Below are 18282 nucleotides of genomic sequence, written 5' to 3'. Positions count from 1 at the left end.
TGTCTCTCTCTGTGTGTGTGTGTGTGTGTGTGTGTGTGTGTGTGTGTGTGTATCCCTGTCCATCCATTGAAATTGTTCTTAGAAATTCTATAATATTAGATAGCTTATATTTCTTCTTTCTTTTTTAAAATTATTTTATTTATTTACATTCTAGTCATTGCATCCCCTCTTGGTAACCCATCCCACAGTTCTTCATCCTGTTCCTCCTCCCCCTTGTGTCCAAGAGGTGTTCTCCCCAACAGACCTCTCCCTTTCCTGGGGCCTCAAGTCTCTTGAGGATTAAGCACATCTTCTCCCACCAAGGTCAGACCAGGCAGAACTCTGCTATATATGTACCAGGGGCCTCAGACCAGTTCATGTATGCACCTGGTTGGTGGCTTTGTCCCTGGGAGCTCCCTGGGGTCCAGGTTAGTTGAAACTGCTGGTCTTCCTATGGGGTTGCTCTCCCCTTTCAGCTTCTTCAGCCCTTTTCATATTCAACCATAGCAGACCCCGACTTCAGTCCAGTGGTTGAATGGAAGTATTTGCTTCTGTCTCAGTCAGCTGCTAGGGCCTCTCAGAGGACAGCCATGCCAGGCTCCCATCTGTAAACACAATAACATCATAACATCAATTAAAGTGTTAAGTCTTGATGCCCCCCCAACCCTATGAGATGGATCCCAAGTTGGACTAGTCATTGGACCATTTTTCCTTCAGTTTCCTCTCCATTTTTGTCCTTGTAGTTCTTTTAGACAGGAACAATTCTGGGGCAGAAATTTTGACTATAAGTTGGTAACCCAGTCTCTCCACTTGAGGCCCTGTATATCTACTGAGAGTGGACTCTTTTGAGTGTCCTCTCCTCAGTGTTGGACATTTTGGCAAGCCTATTTTTCAATGAGGGTGCTGGGTGGTATAGAATGTAGTCAGTCAACTTAGTACACACAGTAAATAGTTTATCTTTAAAAGTTTTATATACTTCAAAATCTCATTATATAATATCAAAGAAACATGAAGAATATTGTATAACTATGCAGAAGCAAGTAGGTTTTGAAAGATTGAACATTAAACAAACGTTAAAGCTTGGACCCAAGATTTAATCTTGTGATTAGACATAGGGTTTTTCTATACAGAGTACTCTGATCCTATGTAGTTTGATGTTGAGTAACACCTAGAAGTTCACTACTGAGCAACACAGCCTACAAGTATCCAGGAGATTAGCTACTGAGCAGCAAAGCCTGAAAGCACCCAGGGCGCTAGCTACTTAACAATACAACCTGACAGCACTGGATCCCAGGGAATCCTCTACTCTGAAACACAGCTTGACATTATTCAGGGGTTCAGTTACTCAGCACAGAAAATGACAGCAACCATGGGGTCAGCATCTCAGCAGCACAGCCTGACAGCACCCAGGGGGTTCATCTACTAAGCAGCACTGGTTTAATCAGGTGAAAACCTGATTTCAAAGGTTTAATCAGAGGTTTCCTGATTAAAAGAGGAAATGTATTTTTTTCTTAATAGAATTATTGATGCTGTGTTGTATCTTGTAAGCATTTTTTTAAATCTTTCAGTGGACTGCAAAGGTGCCATATTGGCTCCATTGCTGCTTACTTTAGAGACCAGGGAGGTTCACAACTCAGCTTGCTCTGTAGACAGGATACAATTATCCTTTCCTCAGGCACGTCCCGTTGTTTTCTTGTAAAAACTGCAGTTTCACAAATGGTGATGTTCTTCTTTTCTGCTTTACAGTCAACACAAGAACTCTCTCGGGAGAAACTTGACTTTGAGGAATGTTTGAGAGAATTGTGTATCTTCATGGGTGGGAACTGAATGCTGGCATTGTCATCTTACACTAACAGAGGACATGATTTTCATATTAATTAGACATAGTACATTAATTTTTAACTAGATACTTTACTGATTCATATTTATATGAAAATATTTGTGTTTGGATTTAATATTTTCATATATTTATAGATATATGTTTCCCAGATCCTGGTGACTCGACTGAGCCTGATTTAGCTTCATTCTTATCATTGAGGATTATTTTATATGCTCTGTTTTTCTCTGTATTCTGTCATAGAGGTTATTCTCAAGTTAAAAATTTAAGTATATGTATTTTTCTTCAATGCTAACTTTTAAAAGAATTAAAGAAAATATAATAATCAGATTTGTCTCTATGAGAGTTCTTTGGATAGAAAAGTCAGGAACATGATTCAAAGCATAGGTCTTTTAAATGACTTATTGGTTCAAATTACCAGATTTTATAAAAGACTTTAAGAAAACTAGCTGAAACTAGTCATCACCAAGGGCCTAAATAATTAACAACCTTTGCTTTTAAAATATCCAATGAAGGAGTTAGGGAAAGGACTGAAGGAGCTAAAGGGGTTTACAACCCTACAGAAAGAACTACCATATCAACCAACCAGACCTTTCAAAGCTCCCAGGGACTAAACCACCAACCATAGAGTACACTTGGAGGGCCCCATGGCTCCAGCTTAACTGGCATCAATGGGACAGAAGCCCCTTGATCCAATCCTGTGGAGGCTTGATGACTGACCAATAGAGGAATGCTAGGGAACTGAAGCAGGAGTGGGTGGATGGATGGGTGGGTGGGGGAGCACCCTCATAGAATCAGAAGGAAGGGGGAAAGATAGGGGATTTGTGGAGGGGAAAAATTTGGAAAGAAAATAAAGAAAAACACACACACACACACACACACATATATGACATTGCTCAGTGGAAAAATAGAATAAAAGAAGATGGAAGACCAAAATGTAGATGCTTCAATCCTACATAGAATAGTAAACAAAATAATCGCAGGAGCTAGAGCGAGGGAGGGACCTGCGAGGAAGAGAAGAGCGGGAAGGAAAAGAAAAGGCAAGAACAAGTATTGGAAGAGACAGGAAAGAAGTACAGAGGAACAGGAAATTGAATAGAAACATATAGCAGAGGGGATGGGGAACTGGGGTAGCCACTAGAAAGTCCCAGACTCCAGGGAAGTGAGAAGCTTCCAAGAGCCAATGGTGATGACTTTAACCAAAATACACAACAAAGGACAGATGCAACCTGTAGCAACCACATCTAGAAGATAGACACGGCCCCTCAGTTTAGGGATGGGGCCACCCACACATCTCAAAATTTTAAACCCAGAAATGTTCCTGTCCAAAGGAAAGACAGTGACAGAAAAATAAAACAGAGACTGAAGGAAAGGCCATCCAGAGACTGCCCCACCTGGGGATCCATCCCATCTGCAGATGCCAAACCCCAAACACTATTGCTGATGCCAAAAAGCACAGCCTTGAGTACCAGTCCTCACCTTCTCTTTTGGTCTACAGGAAACTGGTTTACCATGGATAGTGGGTATTTAAACTCAATTTCCAAGCTAATACATAAAGCACATTACTTGCAGAGTCATCTATCTAGGATACAATCAGAAGAAAACGAATTTGCTATGATTCACTATCTTCCCTTTTCCTTCCTGTTTAAAAAAGAAAAGGAAGGAAGGAATCTAAGCCACTACACTTTTAAAAAACAGTCAATAAATTCTAGATCAAGCACCTTTCTCAGCTGCAATAGTTACTATTTTTCTGGCTGCGCCATCAGTCATGATGACTTCTGTCTCATGTAAAAAAGGGTTGAACTACCACTAACTGTTACTTACATTTTTATTTTCAACTCCCTCTAGATTTTGAATTTCTTGAGGGTCAGATATATGCCTTGATTTTCTAAATCTTACCCTGAAATATAAAAATTACTTAACGTAGATGGCTAATGTGAAGGTTTCAAACCACTTAAAAAACCAATTATGTACTTTTAACTTGACTACATGCACTAACACATTTTTAAACAGGGAAGAATGAAGGTAATGTAATAAATATAAAAGTGTCTTAGATTAGCCACAATTTCATGAAGAGGTTACTTGGTTCTGTGAATATGTTTGTAATAAAATTATAGAGAACCCAGTTCTCCTACTACAGCAAGTCCTAGATACCCCAAAACACCAGAAAAGCAAGATTTGGATTTAAAATCACATTTCATGATGATGATAGAGGATTTTAAGGACATAAATAACTCCTTTAAAGAAATATATGAGAACACAGGTAAACAAGTAAAAGCCCTTAAAGAGGAAACACAAAAATCTCTTACAGAATTACAGGAAAACACAACTAAACAGGTGAAGGAATTGAAGAAAACCATCCAGAACATAAAAATGAAAACAAAAACAATGAAGAATTCACAAAGGGAGACAACTCTGGAAATGGAAAACCTAGGAAAGAGATCAGGAGTCATAGATGCAAGCATCACCAACAGAATACAAGAGATGGAAGAGTGAATTTCATGTGCAGAAGATACCATGGAAAACATTGACATAACGGTCAAAGAAAATGAAAAATGCAAAAATCTCCTAACCCAAAACATCCAGGAAATCCAGGACACAATGAGAAGGCCAAACCTAAGGATAATATGTATAGATGAGGACGAAGACTCCCAACTTAAAGGGGCAGTAAATATCTTCAACAAAATAAAAAAAAAAAAAAAAAAAAAAAAAAAAAAAAAAAAAAAAAAAACACTTCTCTAACCTAAAGAACGAGATGCCCATAAACATACAAGAATCCTACAGAACTTCAAATAAACTAGACCAGAAAAGAAATTCCTCCCATCACACAATAATCAAAGCACCAAATGCACAAAACAACAAAAGAATATTAAAAGCAGTAAGGGAAAATGTCAAGTAACATATAAAGGAGAATCCAGAAAAGAACTGACTTGAGAGCTGAGGCATTAGAAAGGACCCTGAAGTCACAGGTAATTGTAATGAACATTAACACTCACAGTTCTACACACTTCTAGGCTTTACTTTAATTCTCAATTTCTACCTTTATGTCAGAATTAAGTGTTCGGTTCCTAGAATTGAACAATCATTTTAACTAGCTGTTTTCACGCACTACCAAAATTATTGTCAAGTCCTGGTGGTATTTTATAGAATTTTGTTTCAGAGACTCTGAATAATGACTTGGATATACTTCACACACAAAATAAAAATTTTTGTATTAAAAGTGTTTTCAAACAAACACCTCAAATATTTATGCAGCTTGATATGCGTTTTCAAATATGTACTTTTTATTATTATTATGTTTATTTTATTTTTTACAGTCCAGCCGCTGCCTTATTCCTGGTTCCCCTGACACAGTTCCTCATCCAATTCCTCTTCTTCCCCATCTCCAAGAAGAGGCTACCCCCAACATACCAGGCCTCTCCACTCCCTGGGGCCTCAAGTCTCCGGAAGGTATTTTAAAGAACTTAACATATTTTTGGTGTATGTTAACATATAATAAGAATTTGTTTATTTACTTGCTAATCCTCATTTAAATAAAATGCACAAAATCCTCCTAATGAATGGCATTTCAAACAGTTTCAAAAATTTTCTATTTGAAAATAGAAATTTCCTATTATTGTAAGATGATATACAGAATAATTATATATATTTAAGAAATTTTTTTTACTGAACATTGATATGAATACCACTAAATGATATTTTCCTGGCACATGGCCTCTTTTTTTCCATCCTTCTTGTAACACAATAATATTGTTTCTTTTTATTGCTTTCTCTTAAATGTTCTCATGCCTTCATCAAGATTGACCAGATTCAGTTGTCATTAAGCCTTTGAAGACTTGGTGGCACTGTCTGGGAAGATTGGCTTTTGTAGGAGGCTTTGAACTCTAGCAATAGTACTAGACACTTTGTACAGTGTACAAGAGGGGGGATATTTCTTGCTGTGACAATTGCCAGCTCACAGCAGCTGTGACACAAAATCTGGAAGTTTGTATTGGAAAGGGAGCATTAGGCACAGATGTTGGAAAATGATAGCGGGCATTTTCAGCCACCCTTATGAAGATCAGAGAGAGAGAGAGAGAGAGAGAGAGAGAGAGAGAGAGAGAGAGAGAGAGAGAGAGAGAGAGACTTAAATAAGGTTACAGAATAAACTTAGCTTCTTTAAATGCTCGCAGTCCTGTAGGGCTGGAGGGCTGGTTACTTAAAAATTAAGGCATCTTTGTTGTTGCTGGATTCTTTCCTGCCTTCACTGGGCTGGTGATTGGGAAAGCCAAATTGCTTGCTTTGTGTCTTCCAAGTCTACAGCTGAGGTTGGGCAGGCTTTCAACATGAGCTACTCCAGCAAATAGAGCTGTGGGCACAAAGCCAGCACTTCCCAGGGTGCACTGCAGTCTATTTAACACGGCGAGCTTCTGAGCACACAGAGAGTGGCAGGGCATCTTATTTACCTTCACTTCGGATTGTATGCTTTGTGCGCCCAGAATAGACAAAAGGCAATATGAGTATGAGGGTCTGGTTCACATTCATCTGTACCAGATGGGAGAAGCTGCGTTTTTCTAAGATGTTTGTGGTAAAGCCACACTCGCTGCAGAAGAGTACAGAAATGTGGCATTCAGCTGTATTTTTAAAAGTTGGTCATTTATATTAATGTATTAGAAGCAATTATTCTACTAACCAAGTTTAATATATTGAGTATATAGGATTAACATGGTGTTACAGTGGGCTGGTCTCAATTAAAACCGTGCAAAACTATCAAAAATTGGTGTGATCTGAAAAACATTTTCTTTTCTCCGCTTTGTAAAAAGCTTTGAAACACATCATGTTTGTAGGAAATTCATATTGTCTCCAAATGGCCTGGAAAAATATACATTTGAGAAAACTCTGATGTTGATATATCAAACCTGAAGAGCCTGGAACTCCTTTCTCTAGGATGTCTCAGATTCTTTTTACATTTTGCCTGAGCTACTAATCATATTGGCTTGGCTCAATAACCTCAGGAGTGCCGCTTATAGAGGGCTTGTACATCCTCTCATAGCCGCTGTGAGTTCCTGTGTGCCATTACCCTGTGGTGTCCAAGGACTCTGTAACCTTGTAGTCAGTCATTCACCACCCCTGGCTCTTACTGTCTTACCAATCCCCCTTTAGCAATGATCCCTGAGACTTTGGAGCAAGGGATATGATTCACATCCTGTTAATTAAGATTAAAGCCTAGACCAACTGCCAGCATTGAGAGGGGAGACATGAAATTTCATCTGAGAAGCTATTATCACTTGATAGCTGCTGGGAGAAAGATGGTGGGTTTTCCCTAAGATTACAGCCCATGGTAGGTTGATTCTATGCTAGCAGAAGGCCACACATCCATGAACCAGGAAGCACAAATTGGACTTTATAGGTCAAAAAAAAGATACAAAGTAGAGAGGCTAAAGAAGAAAAGAGGATCTGGCAGGAATTGGGGGATGGAGTGAATATTGTCAAAATACATTGTACAAAATTCTCAAAGAACTATGTCCCATCCTAAGAAGAAAAAGACCTCTCCGCAGTAAAATACTTCAACTTTGACTTGAAAGTCCCCCATGAGTGCAGTGTGCCCTATTCCTCTGCCATGGTCACATTTCACAGTGCAGACGATGAAGAGGTAAATGGTTGGAAACACTCTTGGACACACTGATGCATTCAATCTCCTAGAGGCAAATGAAGGCCAAGTCATCGATGATTCACAAAAAGAAATCTTTCCCAGCCTCCACTGGGAAATGTTTGAGGACAGGGGTGTCTGAAGGAGATAAAGAAGTGTTTAAGAAAGGAAATCACCCATTTCCAGAATCACTTACCTAAAGGAGCTTGGAGCTTGGTGTGCTTAAGAATTTACAAAAAGGAATTCAGAGTGATGGGAAACAAGGTACACAAAATGGTGGAAGGAGTGTCTATATCCTAAAAGAACATTCACGAATGTGTTCAATTGATTAGGTGAATCTTAACATACAGGATATCATTACATTCAGGGTTTGAAGCATGAGAATCGATATTAAAATTGCAATGTTACCAATGCATGAACTTTATTTGTGTGTAGAAGGGTAGAGAGTTATATATGTATTTATAAGCAAATGAAGGAACTGGATTAATTTAGAATTGTTGTTGTTGTTGTATATGGTATGATGTAGAAAGAGTCTTAGAAAAAAAGTGATTTGTTTAAGATCCAGTAAGAGTATCTTTTTAAAAATTATTTTAAGGGATTATTTTTACTGGATATTTTATTTATTTACATTTCAGATGTCATCCCCTTCCACATTTCCCCTCCCTAAAACCCCCTATCCAACCCCCCCTCCTCCTTTTTGCTTTTATACCATTTTAATTACATACACGTATTAAGGTCAGTTCTAGGTTGAGAATCTAGCAATACAATAGATGCAAATAGTCAAAAAACAAGCAAAACAATAAACACAAATAGTCAAAGAGCAAGCAAGGCATGAAACACAACTACATAAACACTCCCATGATCACTGTTTCTAAGGGCTTATCAGGATGACCAAAATATCTGAGCCAAATTCCCTGTCCTGTTAGCACATGTGTTAAGGCTCTTTTAATTATCCTGGGTGGTTTTGTTTAACTCCTTCACCTGTTTGGTTGTGTTTTCTTGTAGTTCTTTAAGGGATTTTTGTTTTTCCTCTATAAGGGCTTCTACCTGTTTACATGTGTTTTCCTGTACTTCTTTAATGGAGTTGTTTATGTCCTTCTTAAAGTCCTCTATCATCATCATGAGGAGTGATTTTTAATTCTGAATCCTGCTTTTCCTGTGTGATGGAGTGTTCAGGGCTTGCTATGGTAGGAGAACTGGGTTCTGATGATGCCAAGTAACTGGTTTCTGCTGCTTATGGTCTTGCATTTGCCTTTGCCATCTGGTTGACTCTAGTGCTACCTGCACTCACTGTCTCTGACTGGCGCCTGTCTTTTTAGTTATCTTGCTTGTGTCAGAACTCCTCAGGGTCCAGATGTCTCTGTGATCCTGTGATCCTGAGCTCCTGGGTGGAAGAACTGGTGGGACTCAGGCCAACTCTAGAATCCTGAAATTTTGCTGCTCTGAGTGCAGTGGTTCCTTTGCTGCTCTCAGTACACTGGTTCCTCTAGGATGGCTCAGGATATGGTATCTTCATGGGAGCAGACCAGCTAGGTGTCTGCCTCTGCCAAAAGGACCAAGAGAGGGGCAGAAGGGAAGTGGTATTCTGGAAGGATGGGGTTTGGGTGGCTGATGCATCCTGAGCACCCCAGGCTCCCAGTTGTAGCTCTGGGGTGTAGGGTAGTGGGAGAGGGTTCTTACCTGCTGCTCTGAGTGCAGTAGTTCCTCTAGGGTGGCTCAGGATATGGTGTCTTCATGGAAGCCCCCTTCCATTTTCACATGCAGAGAGAATTGTCCATCTGTCTATGAAGAGAACATTCAGTAGAAGGACCAGTGCTAGCTCTAACCAAGGTATCTATACATCTGTGTTTACCTACCCTAGCTGAAACCAAATGCTTGGGAATATGATAAAAATTTAGATTGCTAGTCCCATTTGTATTTCCCCACACTAAAGCAAAATTAAGTAAATATTTAATTAGCAAGGAAAAGAATATGACTGAGGAAGCCAAATCATTTTACAGCTGTGCAACTTTGATTGTATCAACTGAGCTTTAGAAGAATTAATGATTGTACAACTCAGACCTCAAGCCCACCTGTACATGCATTGTGAGAGACATAGACACCCCAGTATTCAATTCTACCAGACAATGGCTACTGTCACATATACTTATAAACTCATGTTATATCAGAATTTGGATTTTCATCTTAATATATTATACTTTATTCTTTTATTAACTAAGTCTCCTTTATTTGTTAAAAGCAATAAAGTAGAACTACAGTACTTACTTAATGTAATGATAGAAAGAATGGATATTATTGCAATAGTCATTAATATATGCTGAGTACTTGTTTATGTGACTTAAAATGAATTAACTTATTTAATATTCAGATTTTTAGAAGATAGGTACCATTTAGCCAGGCAGTAAGGTAAGGAAAGATCGATATTACTATTACTCTTCTCTTGACTAGATCTACCTGTTCTCACCAGCTCCCATAGTGTTCTCACCAGCTCCCATAACGTTCTCAGAATGTTTTACATCAGTGGAATATAGGCCAAGACTGGTTTTTCTCATTTGTTATGAGAAAATCTCAACAAGGTTACCGGTTTTCATTTCTTTTCCCTATTGTAATTAAAATACTCAGATAAAATCAATTTAAGAGGGAAATGATTAATTCTAGTTTATGGATCAGGAGTACAGTCCATTATAGGGAATCAAGGCAACAGACACTGAAGCAGCTGGTACACATATATGGTTAGAAACAGAGAGCAATGAATTCATGCTGCTACTCAGATCTTTTCCTCCATTTCTATTGTTGAAGATCCCAGCCAGGAAACAGTGCTGCACACAGAGGGCAAGTCTTCCCACATCAGTTAATATTCAAGATGACGCGCCACAAGAATGCCCATCAGCCTATCTCCCAGATGATTCTAGATCTGTCAAGTTGATAGTTAATACTAAGAATGCTCAAATTATATATATATATATATATATATATATATATATATATATACTTTTCAATAATATTTGCTACTAAGTCATTTATTCATCTGCTAGGTATTGTTAACAACCAAGCTCTAGTGGATGAAATTATAATACATCTATCATCAAGTACACACACAAAAAAATGTAACACTATTTTTTTCTAAAATCAAGCTATGACATTTGTTATTGAACTGATAATCAACTCAAATCAAAGACTCTAGGTTTTCTAGAAAGCATAATTTTATATCTATCACTCCATGGTAAGTCTACTCTGAAGCATTAAGTTATGTTTATATTTCAATATATGTTGAAAATATCAATAGTGGAGAGAGACATTAGTTACTAGGGAGTTGAGGATATATGGCACTAATGTTTACAGAAAAGAATGATGGGATATTTTATTGTCTTCTTTGTACTGAAGAATCCTATCTTTGTATTTTAACTTTATTTTAGATAATAAAGCATGCGCCAAACATGGCCAACACTTGCTTCCTTCCACACACTTGCTTAATAACATAGTTAGGATATGAATAAAAGCATTTTGCACATATTATATATACTTCCTATAATATAATGCCATTTCTACTATAACCTTGTATCAAGAGAAAAAACACTTGAAATATTAATAATAAAATTTCTGCATATAATAGGAATCACTTTTATTCAATTTGGCTACTGCCATTTGGGAAGCAAGAAGAGTAATGTTACATCATGGAACTGAATGAAAATGACATACGGGGGGGGAAAGGCATTTTATATAGTAGAATTCCAGTCAAACATCTCTCTGCTAAGCAGTGAGAAACAATAGCAACATTGTATTACACATTTGATTATTTTGTACATAACATTCCCTGTGGAAACAGACTCTTGGAGAAGCAGAGTTATACAAAATGTGTGTGGGAAGACTGAATACTGTAGTAACCATAGAGAATTCTACAAGTGCAGACATTTTCATCGTTCTGAAATATTGTCAGCAGTGTATATATGCAAGTCTGCAGATTGCTGATATAGCCCTACCTGCTCATTCCATTTAAGAAACATGAGGGGGAAATGGGATTCTGCATGAGATTAATGGGAGAACGATAATGAAAGTGTGACTTCTGTACACAAGTCATCTGATCTGGGAAGAGACAGAAATTGATCTTGTAGAATGGCAGCCTCTCACTTGTGAGCATTTATTTCTTTCACACTGAAAGTAACTATGCATTAGGGAAGTGGGGAAAGGTTTCTGTGAAGTGAGTGTACAGTTGAAGGGACAATTGAAATGATGCTTTGATTGGAAAATAATCCACAGTATAACAAAGAATATAAAAGGGTGATGATATTTATCCACTGGAACAGGATATATATATTCTATGCAACTAATCGTTAATATCAACCTGACAAGATTTTGATTATAACAATTAAATGATACACAAAAGAGGCAATACACTTTAATCATCCAAAATAATGTAAGACATGATCCATTATAGTAAGACGTGTAATTACTTAAAAGGTCTGTTTGAAAAACTGATAACATTGGACAATTAGATACCCATGAAATATTACTGAAGCCTCAGAAAGCAAGAAAGGTTATGCTGGATTTTATGGTATTTGTAGAGGCAATGTGTTTTTTTCAACAATGTCATATTTTGGGTTTTATTCTTAAAAATAAAAATACAGAGGAAAAAGAGGCCCAAATAAGTTATCTACTTTTTAAATCACCCTGAAGTCAAGGACAACAAACTTGTCTCATGTGACCCTTGATAAGGAGCTCCTACTGATATATGGTTGTAGAAATAAAGACACAGTGCTAAGTATGTATCACCAAATTTCCCAAATGCTTTTATTTCTCAGTTGTTGGGCATTAAGATAGTAGTTAGCCAAATTCACCAAAGGATTTATTCTACAGACAATACACTCAACAGTACCTTTGATTTCAAAGCAAAGTCACTACAAAGTTATTTGCATAATCTAAAACATTTTACTGTTTTTAAGTAGAAAAATAAATATATTTGCACCAAACTTTAATTATAATTAAATTAAAAAATTTGTATGCTTTAGGCTGATGTTGAATTTGGAGAAATTGGAGAATTTTAGATAGTTCTTTACTAAGTTTAATAAACTGCACAATTTTGTTTTTCTCTATGAAAGAAGCACATAAACAATGAATTTTCCAATAAATAAATTTCTTGGTTGAACAATTGTTGGAAAATCATGATACCTTTGAACAGTAAAACTCAACCCAGTATGGTAGTCTATGTCTACAATCCAAGCACTTGGGAACCCTGAGGTATAAGACAAGAAAAGTTCAAGGCCAGAATGGACTACCTAGGGAGTTCAGGACAGCCTGGACTTCATCTCAGCACCATGTCACACAGAAAATAATCAAAACAGTGAAAAAGCATCCACCTTCATTGTACCATCCATGAGCAGGAGAAATTAAATAAGACACTGGGCAAGTGTTGAAATTAGTCTACCTACTTTTGCATGCATGGACTTAACATCCCCAGAGATGTTATCAGTCATTGTTGTTATGTCATAATCAGTGCTAACATTTTGAATTCTGTGTGAGCTGCCACTAATTAGAAATTGCAGAAAACCTCCTAAAGAGTCAGTGATAAAATACTTTAAAGATCAGAATTAACCAATGTTCCAGTATGTACTACTTCTATAGAACATTAAAAGGATTTATAGGGCCTGAAAAGTCTTTCAAAAGAAGCTTCAGAAAGTCATTTTCTATGAACTGGCATGAAGAGATTAAACTGTAACTTGTGAACCCTTACAAGCATACTATGTTGTTTTTCATAATGACTTTAACCCAAGAATATACTCTGACTCATTTTTTTTTAATTCAGAGTTTCTCCTGGGCTTGTGTTTTGCCAGACACATTCTGTGAAAATGATATTTATTAATAATGCTATACAGAAGAGCAAAATATTAAAGTCTTTACAATGACAAAATATATAAAAGACAAGTTCATGATCTAATAAAACTATAAATTTTCATTTATTTGTATCTTTAGGTATATACTATAGTCTATAGTTTTGGATGTATTACTTATAACTATGTCACGTAGTTATATACATTTATTTTATGTGTTGTATAATTAAAAATATAACTGCCCTTGGTGCAGTTTTAGTAATTTTAAATAGTCTTTATTTTCAAAATGGCCAACAATTCTCACTATAAAAAATAAGGTTTAAGTTTCTTAAATTATACACTAATAAAGAAAAAATTAAAAGATAAAAAAAGGCAAGTGAGTCATTTTAGAAGTAAAATCTTTCCTTTGTTAGAAGCCCATTTCATTTGTGCTCAAACTCTGGATTCACAAACCTTACCCCACAGAGCTCGAGCATCAGAGACCACATCACAGAATAGAACTAAATGTGACCTTCAGGTAACAAACAAGGAAAACTGACAACCATATTTATTCTACAAACTGTTCTTTAAATTTTGACATCTCTCCTACATGTTGACCTGTTTTCTTCTGATTTGTCATAAGTATTTTTTGAAAATAATTTTCTTTCACATTTGAAATAAAAACTACTTTTCATTTGGAATGATATCATCTTTAGTCATTAGGGTCAGACTTCAAGAGTTCCTAGTGACACTCACCTTTAATTTCTGTGAGAAAGTTAAATATGGAAATATTTGGAGGTCAAGAATCAGATGAAAGGAATTCATTTAGAATTTGATATTGAATTGAAAAAACTTATCAGAATGCCATGTTAGCATCAACAACAAAATGAACAAAATGCTGAATTGGTCTTTTTATTTGGTTTAATCTATTGATTGGCTTTTTGAGAATTCCCTATAATATGATTGTCTCATATTTACCTTCCCTCAGCACCTCACAAATTCTTTTTCTAGACCCATTTTGTATTTTCTTAAGTTCATCAAGTGCAATATTTGTGGTCTTATACTCTTAGGTAGATGGTCTTCTGTTGGAAACAGTTTCACCTGCCATGGCCACATCCTTAAAGCCAACTCTCTCCCCAACACCAATTCCCTATATCAGTTGGGAATGTGGACCCAGCCCCTTGCCCTTCATGCTAAGATTTTTTCCTTGCTTTAGTTATCAAAGGCCTATGTATGCTGTTATTGTGATTTCACATGTTCAACTGCCACTTTGTGTGCAAAAGGCTGTGTCCCTATGTCATCCACTACCTCTGGCTCTTAAAATCTTTCTACTCACTCTTCTACATGATTCCCAAATCTTAGAAGGAGAGAGTATGTCCCTTTTATACATGCCTTTTTTTTAGGACTGATCATTCTGCAATCTCTCATTCTCTACACTTTGACCATTGCAAAAACCCATAGAGTCCTGGGTCTCTATGCTAACTGATGTCTACTGCAAAAAAAAGAAATTAAGCTTTTAAATAAGAATTGAAAGATTTCCTAACTTGTGTGTGTAGTGATGACTTATAAGAAGTTGTTTTAATTTTATGTTCATTTAGGACAATAGTAGTAGAAGGTTCTCTCTTAGGTTCTATGGCTTGTCTATGAGCAGGTTCTTGACTCAGATAACTGTGCTGGGAATGGGTTGCTTCTTGCTGAGCAGGCTTTGCATTTCCCAGAAAGTAATTGGCTAGGACCATAAACTTAATGCCACTAATGTACTAGTTGGTATGTCTCATCACAGTAATGATTATTGTTACTCACAAGGTTCACAACTGGGTAAAAATCAACAGTTGCTTTTTTCCTCTGGTACTATGCGTAGTACCTCCCAGCACTGCGAAAGCTATTTACACACTGTTAAGTGGATATTAGCCCAAAAGCTTGAAATAGCCAAGATTCAACTCACAGACCACATGAAGCTCATGAAGAAGGAAGATCATTGTGGGTGCTTTGGTCCTACTTAGAAGGAGTAACAAAATACTCAAGGGAGCAAATATGGAGACAAACTGTGGGACAGTAACTGAAGGAGAGGCCGTCTGGAGACCATTCCACCTGGGTATCTATCCCATGTGCAGTCACCAAAGGTAGACGCTGATGTGGATGTCAGGAAGTGCATGTTGACAAGAGCCTGATATGGTTGTCTCCTTAGATGTCTGCCAGAGTCTGACATATTCAGAGGTGGATGCTCACAGCTAACCATTGATCTGATCATGGGGTTCCCATTGGAGGAGTGAGAGAGAAGACTGAGAAGCTGAAAGGGTTTGTGGACCCATGAGGAGAGCAACAACAACAACCAACCAGAGCTCCCAGGGTCTAAACTACCAGCCTGGGAGCCTACTATGTGCCTGGGAACACATAATAAGGGACCCATGATGCGAGTATATGTAGGGGAGGATGGCCTTGTTGGGTATAGGTGGGAGAGGAGATCCTTGGTCCCATGAAGGCTGGATACCGAGTGGGGGGGGGGAATTCGAGGGTGGGAAGATGGGAGTTGGGGGGTAGGTGGGGGAACATCCTCATAGAAGCAGGAGGAGGGGATGGGATAGCAGATTTCTGGGGGGGGGGATAAAATCTGAAATGTAAATATAATATCCAATTTTCTAAAATGTGATAAAAAAGAAAGCTATTCTGTAGAAATAAAGTTTACTGAATAAGTACCAGCTTGGTTTTATCGTAGTCTGTGACTCACATGTGTACTATCTCTAGCAATATGGTCATCCGATCAGGTTCTGTAGGGTAGGGTAACCACAGTGATGGCAATAGCCGGTAATGTTTGGAGGCTATAGTCCCTCAATGTCCATCACTTTCAAAAGAGGTAACCCACTCCTGGCATGGGGCTTTTTTGTTTGTTGATGCAAGTTCATGAGAACTTAAATCTCATCTAAGTTTGTCTGAAAATTCTTGTTACACCTATTTTTCCTATTTTCTGTCCGCAAGTTCGACCTGGTTTCTAGAAATTCTTTATGTTGATAGCTAAACTACTATATCAACCAATGTGCTCAAGGATTAAGTCAGGTGACTTCAACCTACAATTAGAGAAACATAAACAAGTTATATAATACTGGTTGTACCTACTCAAACACTTCTATTGTGTGCATTGTAATACAAATATTATATCAGAAGAACACTTCCCATTACTCTCCCACTTTCCTTTAGATATATTGTTGTGTTTATGGAATTAATTGCTTAGTTTTCTGTTTCTTATTCTGATTTGATTTATATTGTCTTGGCAGTAACTAATATTATGACTTTGATGTTCAGGAGTTTAGAAAATTAAGAGTGAATTTGACGCAATCGTCGATTTCTGTTATGCTGTATTTATCCCTGAGGAAATAACAATAAAAAACACTAAAATTGTACTAAGTGACAAAAGGGGTAAATATAATGCATTTAATAGAAACAAATTTGAAGAATAGTTTTAGAATATATTTTTTCTACCACACTTAAATCCCTGAGTATAAAACATGGTTAGATATGAAATCTTTAAATAAGAAATTGAAATATGAATTCTATCCTTAAAATATGCTCAAACTAATTTCTTGGCATTGGAGCTTGTTTTAGATAGGGTAAGTGTTATCATGCCTTGCTACTAAAGGCAACTCCAACAAATAATAAGTCACTATAGCTAGATCGCTGCCAGAATATAATTTATCATTCTTATGCACCTAATATCTTTTTTGCTTCATGAAACACAGGCTCCTTATAAAGTATTTGTTTAAGAAATAATTTTACTTCCTACCAGAACTCTCCAAAGACAAAGATTTATTCAACTTGACAACAATATTATTTTCTAGGCATCTTACTTTTGATTTTGATGTGCTGTCAATCACCCATCTTACTCTTTTTGTGGCCTCTATAGAATGTTTTTATTGGTGAAAATCAGAAAAAAAAAGATTTATTGAATGTGGCCACAATTACAAAAAAACCCAAAGTGATCCTGTGATCTTCCAAATTAATCTTTGGTGTCCTGCCATGAGAATAATGTGTAAATAGAGAGCAAGTGTCATATGCACAACTGAAAAGTCTCACAGCATTTGGTAACCTGGTAACTCATTGTCTCAAGGCATGCCTCTAAGGTCTTTTGAAAAGGTGTACATTCTTCTCTAAGAAGCAAATTTCTACATAGATTGATTTTAAGTTAATAGTGCTTTAGAAGACTGAGAACTATTATACCTGACTGCTCCAAGGAATCCTACTAAAACTTATGTTTAAAAATGTATTGATCTCATCAATATTGAGGATTTCTTTCCCCCACATCTACTCCAGCATTTGTTGCCAGATGTTCCATTGATTTTACCATTGTGACTGAGGTAAAATAAAATTTAAGTTGTTTTAATCTTCATTTTCCTGATTGCTAGGGATGATAATCTCTTTTTCCCCCTTTTGTGAATTCTTAGTCTGGGACTCAATCCCATTTTCGAATGAGTTGTTTTGCTGTTGTTTTGAATTCACAATATATTCTAGATATATATCCCTCTGTCAGACATATAGCTGGGTTCCTCTTCCCCTCAATTAACTGTTTATCTCTGCAGAAACTCCTCAGTTTTCTGAGGTTATCAATGGTTGGCATTGATACTTGGGCAAACAAAGTCTATTCAGATCTTCTTTGCTACAACTGTACTATGCAGGGTACTGCCTTTTTTTTTCTTCTAGTAGCTTTAGTGTTTCAAGTTTTATGTTTATGTGTTTTATTCATTTGTAGTTAATTTTTGTGGAAAGTGAAAGATACGGGTCTAGTTTCATTCTTCTGCCTCTGAACATATCGTCTCCTCGAGACTATTTATTGAAGATAAATTTTTCCTAGGGTATGTTTACATCAACATTTCAAATATTAAATTGCCAGGGTTATTTATACTCATGATCAGGTCTTAAATTTTCTTCCACTGGTCTACATATTTTGTTTCTGTTACAGTACCATAATTTTTATTATTATGGTCCTATAAAATATAGTCAAAACTGAAGAAATATTTCTTTCAGTATTTTTCTTTTGTGTC

The sequence above is a fragment of the Arvicanthis niloticus genome, chromosome 4 (genome assembly GCF_011762505.2).
Source record: "Arvicanthis niloticus isolate mArvNil1 chromosome 4, mArvNil1.pat.X, whole genome shotgun sequence".
NCBI lineage: Eukaryota > Metazoa > Chordata > Mammalia > Rodentia > Muridae > Arvicanthis > Arvicanthis niloticus.
This window is presented reverse-complemented; position numbering follows the sequence as displayed.